Here is an 11048-nt window from a genome sequence, read left to right on the forward strand (position 1 = left end):
GAGGAACAGACAGCCCATCTCTTAGAGTCACAGGTAGGGAAAGAGAGAGAGAGAATTGAGAATGGAGAAAGGAAGGGGAGTTTCTTAATTTAGAACTAATATGTAATAAAGATGGCATGCTTGACCTACGGAATCCTTAATTCCACATCACGGTCAGTAATGAGATCTCCACAGCCCTTCATAAACTCTTAGCCTTATTCAAACAGATTAATAATGCCATCCTCCTGTCCTATCCACATAATTGATGAAAAGCCCCTTCAGGGACATAATGGCTGTTGAGGCCGCTTGTTCATTGAAGAGTGGAACTCTGCAGTCTATTCACTTGTCTGTGGCTGGGTGGCACCTCTGTGCATTTTGAAGGGCTTCAATGAATGAATGCCCACACACACACACACACACACACCTCAGTGCCAGATTATTTTGGGGAAAATTATGCTCTATAACAAAGCATAAATGAATACCAACTGGCACTGGTGACTGGAGGTATCTGAAAGGCTAAGGCTAAAATTGCCTGAAGCTAAATGTTTACCACTGAATGCTTTTGCTGTCGGTCTCACAAACACATACACACACATACACACACTCACAGTCAAATACACAGTAACTCACATATACACATTTTCCCTTGTCTCCCTTTCTTTCAATGTCCCTTCTTTTTTTACCTATGTCCTTTTCTTCTGCATTTCTTTGTCCTTTGAGGCACAGTTGTAGAAAGGTCTCACTTTTCCACATGGGTGGCCAGATAACAGCCGGGAGAAAGCTCAGCTCAGCTCTGCTCGGGAGAGAACGGAAGTGAGGCCAAGCTCTTTTGTGTCTTTCTGCGTGTCTTTCTGCTTCCTGCATGGCTCCCCACCAGCCCCTGGAGCTCAGCAACGAACCCCCCCCACACCCACCACCAACCCCACCCCCAAGCCCAAGCTCTCGGGTAAGAGGCCCACCGTATCAGTCAGCCGGCTGGGATCAGAGGAACTCGATGGAGGAGAACAGTGCCATGTGCTAAGGAGGCGAAGAGGATTAAAAAAGTCTGTGTGTGTGTGTGTGTGTGTGTGTGTTTGTTTGGTGTTCAAACAGCATCAACAATATGCTGAGAGAAAGACGTTTTCAGACGCAGGGCCGAGGTAGAAGAAGGATGGTGTGGGGTTTTCAGAAACAGTTTTCAGTTTCAGAAACTCTGCATGTATATGCTGTCAAAATGCCCTCAGCTTCTACCACCCCTCCTTTAGCTAGGTGGTGCGAGTGATTGAGATGGTGGAGAGGGCGGTGGTGGGTGGCAGATCCATATATCCGAGGCTGTATGGCGTGGTCTATATATGATCTGCGGTGCCATATGTGAGGCAGGGCTGCTGTGGTGGCGTGGGGGCTTTGCTGCTCTCCGCTGCTGGACTCATTCTCCCGCTCACCCAAACTCTGGATCTCACGCTGGCTCTCCAACAGGCAGCGAAATGGTCGCCTCTCCAGGTAATTGGGCTCAGCTGTGCATCGGCAGAGAGAGGAAAAGAGATTAATCTCCCACTCTTTCTCTCTCAGTCACTCTCTCTCTCTCTCTCTCTCTCTCTGACTCTCTCCATCTCCTCCCCTCTCAGCTAAAATTCCATTCATTTCGTTCCATTTCCTACTTATCTTGCCTTTGCTTATTTTACCTTATTTGTCGTCCATATCCATCTCTTTGTTCATTTTGCTTTTTGTCCCCTTCTCCCGGCAGGTAAAGGACACTCCACTCCTGCACAGAGGCTGTGGAATAGAAGAAATGCATTGAAAGAGGTGGACAAAACCTACAGAGCTGCACTGTAGCAGGGGGCTAAAATATAGATGGGAACCAAGACAGATTGAAAAGGAAAAGTTGCGTCAACATAAATAGGCTTCAGTTGAGTGGTTAGGAGATGGGGACTGTGTGTGTGTGTGTGTGTGTGTGTGTGTGTGTACACTGTATGTGTGCAAGCACGCGTAACAACAGCAAAAAGGGGGAGTGATAACGTGGAATAACGTGGAAGTCGAGGACAGATAAGAATTGGGCAGGGAGTGAGGATGGCTGCACTTTAAATAAAACCACACTGCAAGTCCTCAACGCAAACTCACTGTGATGAGACATCCTGTTCAGAGAGGCGTGAACATGCTCAGATCAGTCCCTCAGTGGAATTAAATGCCATCTGCGTTTTCCTAACCACTCTAAAGATGATTACAATGCAAAAAAAAAAAAACACCTCACAGATCTCTCATCTGCAATTTCGGGTCTGTTTACGCTTTTTTGGAAACATTCTCAAATGGATTACAGTTCTTCAAGCCTTCTGCACAGACCGGTAAGCTCCAGTGGAAACATAAATAAACCCAGCAGAAAGTCTCTAAACAAATTTCTATTCAAAGAGATGAGATAACACCTCCCTGACTGATTTCAGTTTAATAGTTTCCCTGCCCGCCCTCCAGGTGATATTTCATCAAATGAGACAGCTCTTGAGATTATTCCTTACTGCATTCTGATTCTTAAAGATATGGAGAAGTAGCCTGACGAGCCAGATCCACATTAAAATGTAGGGTCTGGGCACTCACCGTTCGCAGTGCTCAGTCCGAGGGGCGGGATAATCGGTTGTCTTTCAAATTCCCTCTGCACGCAATAGGACAGCGCTATGAGTCCCATGCGTTTTCCCACCAGCGGAGCTAGTTGGCTAGTTCAAACTTTTGCCAACTTAAAAAAAGCTTAACTCGTGTCATACTGTTCGCCAACAGCAACATCCATCCTCTTTGTTTTCAAGTAGCAGGGAATCCAAGCCAAACGATTTGATTGGCCTGATAGAAGTTCGAGCTCACAAGCCAACGGAGAGTTGCTAGACTAGCCCTGGCAGCAAATGTAATTTGCTGCCGCTAGGGTGCGTCTAGATTTCTAGGCTAATGGAGAAGCACAATTAGATGTGATGTCTAACCCTGAACAGTGCCCAAGGTAGAGCCAAGATATTCTAGACAGCGATTACATTTTAAAATCTTTCTCTACGTATCCCTCATGTACAATTAGCAGATGCAAAAGAAAAAGTTCACTCTTCACACAAGGTTCTCATTACATCTCTACTCAATTATTTCTATGCAATGTTGATAAATAATGTATTCTGGATTCCTGATTCACCTGACTGGTTTTGTAGCACCTGTTTCATACTGCAGCAAGTTAAGCATAGCATATTGCGTTGCCATCCGTCAGCGGTGTGAGCAATGTCAATCAGAATCGATACTATCAACATTTTCAACTTGAGAAGATCTTTACTCAGCCTGGTTCACACCTACCCTCGCTAGGGTGTGTCTAGATTTCTAGGCTAGTTCACACCTCTAAGCTGGTTCCAATCTAATTGATCTCAATTTCATGGATGCTATTTAGACCAGAAACTCCAGCAACTTGCACATGATTTGATTATTTGATTTGATTCTTCATACACACACCACTTTCTTTAAGACAAATATCATGAAAGATTTCCTATCCTTTGAAAGGCATTCAGATGAAGGCCTCTCGTGTAAAGAACTGGAAAATGACAGCACTGAAGTCCAAACCAGTGATCCATGGTGATCTCACAATAGACTCCGGAGAGAGTCATCAGAATGCACTCTCTGCTTATCTCCAGCCAACAGTATGGTCAGAGGAGACAACGCCTGACATTTGTGGCTTAAAATACATCTACTCTCACGACAAGCACAACAAAGAGAGAGAGAGAGAGAGAGAGAGAGGAGAGAGAGAGAGAGAGAGAGAGAGAGAGAGAGAGAGAGAGAGAGGGAGGGAGACAGAAGGAAAGTAAAAAAAAACTCTGAAAAAAGCCTGTGTCACACTGCTGTTAAGATCTTCCTCAGTCTCATCTCTCAACAGGCACTAATAGAACAAAACTGCACACAAGTCACGCAGCAGACAGACCAGGGAATAAAATGCAGAATATTCATCAGCATGATCTTGTTTCCACAACTTCTCGCTAACTTTTGCCACACACACACTCACACAAGTCAGGAAACTACTGGAGAGAAAATAGACAGAGAGTTTTTTAGGATGTACCACATGAATCGCCTCAGCCACAGGAACACACACACACACACACACACAAACACACACACACTTACAGGGTCAATGCTCAGGTCATGGAGAGAATGTCAGGGAGGCACTCAGCCTGAAAACAGGCCCAACTTTCAGAGAACTTTGACCTGCATGTCCCCTGGTACCAGCACAATCTCATGTCAGTAATGAATGTGCACGATACAACCTGGAGCACTGACACTGAGAACACACACACACACACATAAACACACACACACACACTCATAAACACACACACACAATCATAAACACACACACACACACACACACACACACACAGAGTAATAGACCTGAATCACCTGATTAAGCAGTAGGGCTGGATGGGGAGTAAAGTGGGCCAGATGGTCTTCACTCAAGGGGGAGCACGGCACTGACATTTTGCCGGGGGGGGGGGGGGGGCATGAGAGGATACAGCATGGGTGAACTACAGAGCACACACACTGGCACGTGCCAGCGGGCCGTCTGTGTGTGCCCACCGGCAAAAGCCCACATGGGCGCTGCCATTAGATTAGCCACATTACAGTAACACACCAAGACAAGGACTACATAACTCGACACAATAACACTGTCTGCTCCATGGGCACTTGCATGCTAATGGCTAATAAAGAAGACAGAATAAGTGTGGAAGTGTGGAGAATTAAGAGTAGCTTTATTTGACTGCTGTAAATTAACATCTGAAAAGTCTCTTTCCAAAATTAAGAAAAGACAAATACAAAAGACTTAGCACTTTTGTACCAGGTTTGACATTATGAGGGAGCTGGGGCTAGCTCTGGAGAAGCCAGTTAATGGTTTCCAGCACACAGATGTTGGCAGTTCAATACTGGCTGAGAGCCATTTCAATTTCATATCTTGTGAATTATAAATGATCACCTCTCACTTTGTTCTACTTCTAATGTCTTCAAAAGAAAGTAAATCCTCACTTGGGTAATGGTGTGTATAAATTATGTATCTGGTTTAAATAAATAACACACATAGACACACAGGTGTATTTTAATGACAGTGATTAGGTGTTGATATGTTTATGACTGCTTCCAATACTTGTACTGTTTACGTTGACTATTACAGTAATAAGCCAGCAGGATGAAAGTGTGTTATGACATGCTGTCCTTTTTTAAAAAACATATTTGAATAAGCACATCATCATGGTATATGGTAGCATGGTCATATGATAGCAGTGACAAATGTATAGTTATGACAACTCAAACACTTAAGCTAAAAGGCAATCAGGAAGGTAACATGGGTTTCTAATTCATCTTTTGTGGATTTAATTTCCACATTAAAATGCAAAGCCGGATTTTTCAAATGAATATAGGGCCTATGGCTTTTTCAAATCATTAATTTTCAGAAGCTCAAAAATGCCGGAATAGAGTAGATTACACTCTTAAAACAAATGTTAAAACAACTTGTGTTGTTTTCAACACATCTCTGTGTCTAGATAGGGACAACATATTCGTTTTAAGAGTGAGGCGCAAATGGGGTAAAAGTGTTTTGGATTCAAACGAAAATCCGAATACTGTAGTGTGGATGAAGCTTAAGTTAATGACGGTAATAATAATAATAATAAGGTAATGACAGCACACCTTTGAAATAATTAGTCTGACATAGGGCCTGACATGTTGCATGGATTAAGTGAGAATTAATTTCCCTCAAGATGTTATGATTAATAATTAATCTGTGTCAAACAAACTGTAGCATTTATTAATTAATGCTGTCTGACCAGACATGCACACTATTTTTAAATTGGTCAAGCATGTGCACTGCGCACCTCAATGAGTTTGCTTTGTCTTTGCTTTTATCTAACAAAATAATATTAAGCCTTGTTTTAACAGCCCCAACAATTTCCGTGTCCGCTGAAGAAAAACAAAATGTATGAATCTATTACGCATATAATCATTTATTTGTCACTTACATGATAAACTAGATGTACCGCATAGCGGTACAAAATATGACCGCCGCTCAGTCCTGTACATCCGTTCCGTGAAAATAAATCACACTTCAATTTGTCTCCATATTTTACTCCATCCCCCACTCTTGAAACTTTTGTGTATGCTTGTTTGGCATGCCTGAGTGTGTGTGTGCGGCTGCACAGAGAGTAGCCTACTGGTGCTGAAAAGGTGAATAGATTGTAGAATAGCCAAAGAAGATGTAGCATTGTTATAAAACCTTTAAAATCTCTAAACAATCACAAGTCAAAAGGCAAAAGTGCCTTTTTAAGGGGAGATCAGCAAAAAGTGAAAGAACTACAGAACGAATTGAGGAGTTTAACCAAAAAGGCCAAACTGGATTATAAAGACAAGGTTGAGGGGAATTTAAGGAATGGGAATGCAAGAGAGGCCTGGAGAGGACTTAACACTATGATGGGAAGGAATCAAAAAGTAACACCTCGGTGTGAAGACCCTGTCAGTCTCTCAAATGATCTGAATGTTTTTTACTCTAGGTTTGATAAACATGACTTCAGTGACAAATGTGATTTTGCCTGTGAGTGGATGAGAGCTATGCCTGTGACTCTAAGGGAAAGGGATGTGACTTCAGTCCTCCAGCGTGTTGACCCCCGCAAGGCCCCTGGACCAGATGGCCTTAAGGGAAGGGTACTGAAAGAGTGTGCCACTCAACTGGGTCCCATCTTCACCCAGCTATTCCAGCTGTTCCTCAGCACCAGTTTTGTTCCTCAGGCCTGGAAAATGGCGACCATTATCCCAGTGCCTAAAACAACACGCCCCAAGTCACTCAATGACTTCAGACCCATTGCCCTGACCTCTTTATTATGCAAGTGCTTGGAGCGTCTAGTGTGCAGAGAACTAAAACTGCAAACGTCTGAGCATATGGACCCCATGCAGTTTGCTTATAAAGCTGATCGAAGTGTGGAGGATGCCACTCTCACTCTCCTAGAAAAAAATTCACAGTCACCTAGACAAGGCCAAAACATTCACCCGTGTACTTTTTACGGACTTCTCCTCTGCATTCAATACTGTTCAGCCCCATCTTCTGCTGGGACGCCTAAGTGCCCTGAAGGTCAGCCATAGTCTCATTCTATGGATTAGGGAGTTTCTGAGGGAAAGGCCCCAGCGTGTCCGTATGAACAATACCATCTCTGACTGTCTCGTCCTAAACATCAGTGTCCCACAAGGGTGCGTCTTGTCCCCCCTTCTGTTCTCCATATATACCAATGAGGTCAATTACAACAACAATGACTCTATACATCTAATCAAATATGCAGATGCCATGGCCCTTGTGGCCTGCCTACAGGATGCCAACAGCCCTTCCTACTTTCAAGACATCAACCATCTTATCACCTGGTTTGACAACAGCTACCTTGATCTAAATGTCAGCAAGACCAAGGAACTGTGCTTTGGAGGAAAGAGAGGAGCAGGCAACAGAGGACCTAACTTCATGCCCATCAACATGAAGGGGAAGGATGTGGAACAGGTCAGCAACTTTAAATATCTTGGGACAATTATAGATGAAGATCTCACATTCCAACCTAATGCAGACTACATCTTTAAAAAGGCAAGACAGCGTCTCTCCCTCCTCAGGAAACTGTGAAGCTTCAACACCAGCAAGCACACTCTGACCATGGTGTACAGATCACTCACTGAGAGTGTTCTCATGTTCAACATCACCTCCTGGTATGGGAACCTCTCAGTGAAACATAGGAACAAGCTGGCTCAGGTGGTAAACCAAGCCAGCAAAATTACAGGAGAAAAGCAGTTACAACTCCACACTCTATACAGCCGTTCCATAACACAAAAGGCCATCCAGGTCTTCAATGACCCCACCCATCCCCTTCATCCATCCTTTCAGCTACTGCCATCTGGCAGAAGACTGATGGTCCCAATGGCCAGGAAAAATGGGTACAAAAAGTCATTTGTTCCTTCTGCTGTGTCTATCCTGAACCAAGGCATACTAAAATAACTCCCCCCTCCACTTACTCATGCACCACCCAGTCAGGGTGATGATGAGAAGGATCAGTAACGAGAACTGCACTAGTATTTATTCATTTATATTTTTTTTAACTATTTATGTAACTACAATTTAACTTATATTGTCTGTTGCTGTGTGTTTTTATGTCGCCAGAGTGCCAAAGATAAATTTCCAGTGTATGTACATTCAGTGGACAATAAAGTTTTTATCTATCTAATCACAGTTTATCCATTGCAACTGGATTGATGAAAGGTCACTTACACCTGTAGGCTACATTGTATTTGGGAGAAGCAAAAGGTATCAGCATAATGTTATTTATTTATTTATTTATTTATTTATTTATTTATTTATTTATTTATGAACAAAAACATATCTGTCAGTTCCATGCCGTTTTCAACAGCTATCAAAAACAAAGGTCATTTTAGGATGGATGGATTTTTTGCGAATGTTTCTTCTTCTACATAAGATTTTAGTCATCTTTAGTTCATGTAATACTTTATTGTCAATGCACAAATTAAGTAACAGTAGTCTGAAACGAAATGCTGTTTTACATCTAACCAGTGGTGCAAATAACTGACCAAATGGGCCTTGATGAAATGCGTCGCTAGACTGTTCATACACATTTTAACGGGCCAAAGTTGAAGAGCTGCTAGCGGGCAGATCAGGCTGGGTTCACCCAGCCTAGTCCATAGGCACCCGATATTGTTTAATTTTCCGATTGAGATATCCACGCTCTGGCTATTCTAAATGCAAAAATGCATCAGGGAGTTGACAAAACTGTAACTAACAAACTAGATCCTAATAGAAAGCTGTTAGCTTCCCTATTTACAACATAAATGGTCAATAGGCTATGCTGGCGCACAAATAAAATCTCCTTTGGAAAACAATGGCTTACGCCTTCCAGTATCAAGCGGACTTAAACTGCCATATGTGGCCAAAAGTTGTAATAAAATTCACGCAGCTCCATGAGTCAAGGAAAGCGCGAATGAAGTAGCCACTTCTAAATGGGACCCACTACACAGTAGCTTAAGGTGTGTTGCTAAAGCAGCCATAATGAAATGAAGGTGTCATTGTTTGGATACTTCACATACACGTGCTTTTTAATTTCACAGTCTACAACTACCAAGCTGGAATCAAAGCACATTCCCCTCTCACACCCTGCACGCCCTTAAAACAAAATAAACAGGCGTCTCAGTCTCACCCATGTATAGGCAAAACTGTATCAGACCGGTGTAACAAAAGAAAGATACAATTACAGTGCTGCTATCAATTTGCTTGGTATAACCGCATTTATAGTTTTCTACAAATGCAATCAATCAAATTGGCCTCCATCACTCAACCAACGCTAACGGTAACATTACCTAGGTCCTTATTGATATTATAAGATTAACGTACCTGCAGTAAAAACCAAACATGTCCGATAAACATCCTCAGATTTATTTCGGCTTCAAGAAGAAATGGGAATTACATTTCATGTGAACATCATCCTATCCTTATTAGACGTTCTCTGCGGTAAACTACAGTCCTTGTAGGAAGCGTCCATTGTTTTTCCAACCCACTTTTAACTTCCAACAAAATTACGTCTCACTGCAACGATGCGCCATCTAGTGGGCAAACGACTATTTATCGCCAATACTGGAAATGCAGCCATGATGATGATGATGAATATTTATTATTTTGGTTTCCGTTTAATCCTACTGAATTTGTAATTATGTATCGGCGGTTCTAATACTGATAGTATGTGGGTGCCTGTGTGTGTGTGCATGTGTATATGTGTGCACCGCCATCTACAGGCCAATGAGTGTACAGTCACTAAATGTACACATAACCTAATTTTTTTAGACCCCCCCATGGATGAAATTCTACGAAACTTGGCATACCCCCAGAGAATGCCAGGTCAATCATACACATAAAATTTGGTGCAGTTCTGAACATCTTAACTGAAGATAGGGGCGATTAAAGCAGACAAATATTGCATTTTCATTTTTACCGGGGGGGTGCAAATCACAAATGAGTGATTATGGGCCAGATTGATGTGGGCCCTTGAGACCAACATACCATAAAAGATTCTTCATCCTCAGTGCCACGGTTCAAGTAGTTATTTAGGAAAAACTGCTTTTTTTGCGGTTCGGGGGACCCAGCACGGGGTGGGGGGGGTGGGGGGGGATGGGGAGTGGCCCCCGGGGACGAAACAACATTTTTCCGTAAAAGTCTAGTGGGGCTACATACCCACCAAATTTCATGTGCCCTGGTGGTTCGGTGTCCCGGGTATTGTTGATCAAAAATTCAGGAAGTAGATGACGGGGAAAAAAAAACTTTGACAATCCCTATATGACCGCTTTGCTAGCTTCACTAGGGGCGGTCATAATGATCAAACCGACACACCATATACTGTTTCAGTAGAACTTACCCTGTTATTAGCACCTCTCACTTATACTGTGTGTTTAGGTGTGTATCCTACAATCACATTTGTTTTCTGTGCATACTTGATATATACTGTATATATATATATATATATATATGCTGTATTAAATATACAGTGCATGTGTTGAATGGTTATGCAATTTAGTTGAGGACTCTGCTGTTGTTGTTAATATTGTATACTGCTCAGGGAGACACACTGCATTTCCTTGGACAGCTGTGCAGTGGCAATAAAGGCATTCTATTCTATTTCCTCTGGGACAACATAACAACCAGCTGGTCTCATCAGCGGAAACTGGACGAACCTATGATACTACAAAAATTACCATACACATGTAAAATTCAATAAAGCAATGAGCACCAGCTACTGAACCAAATTACCTCTAGAAATGGTACTCAATAATAATTTACAAAACAAAGCTACATTCATCACAAAAACTGAAGAGTGTCTGAAATGATCAATTTTGCAAAGATAAACCCTGACAATTGACTCTGCTGTTGCTCAATGATGACTAGCAGATGTTTACTGATATAACAACATATTGTCTGGATTGCAGGTATAACAGCAATAAAGAGACAAATACTATTTGATAAGCCAAATGCTTTTTTGTACTAACCCACTGTTATCTAAAGTGTATATTGTAAGGGG

General features: G+C 42.4%; 1 long non-coding RNA gene across 1 annotated transcript in view; it reads right to left on the reverse strand.

The window, feature by feature from the left end:
• Positions 1-1303: 1303 nt before the first annotated feature.
• The window catches only part of LOC121694425, a 16407-nt gene continuing 6662 nt past the window's right edge, over positions 1304-11048 (reverse strand). The window contains exons 2-3 of the long non-coding RNA XR_006025752.1: positions 1641-1731; positions 1304-1472 (exon numbers count right to left, since the gene is read on the reverse strand). This is a non-coding gene — a long non-coding RNA (uncharacterized LOC121694425). The remainder of the gene's footprint in view (positions 1473-1640; positions 1732-11048) is intronic.

This window comes from Alosa sapidissima, chromosome 20 (genome assembly GCF_018492685.1).
Source record: "Alosa sapidissima isolate fAloSap1 chromosome 20, fAloSap1.pri, whole genome shotgun sequence".
NCBI classification, from domain to species: Eukaryota; Metazoa; Chordata; class Actinopteri; order Clupeiformes; family Clupeidae; genus Alosa; species Alosa sapidissima.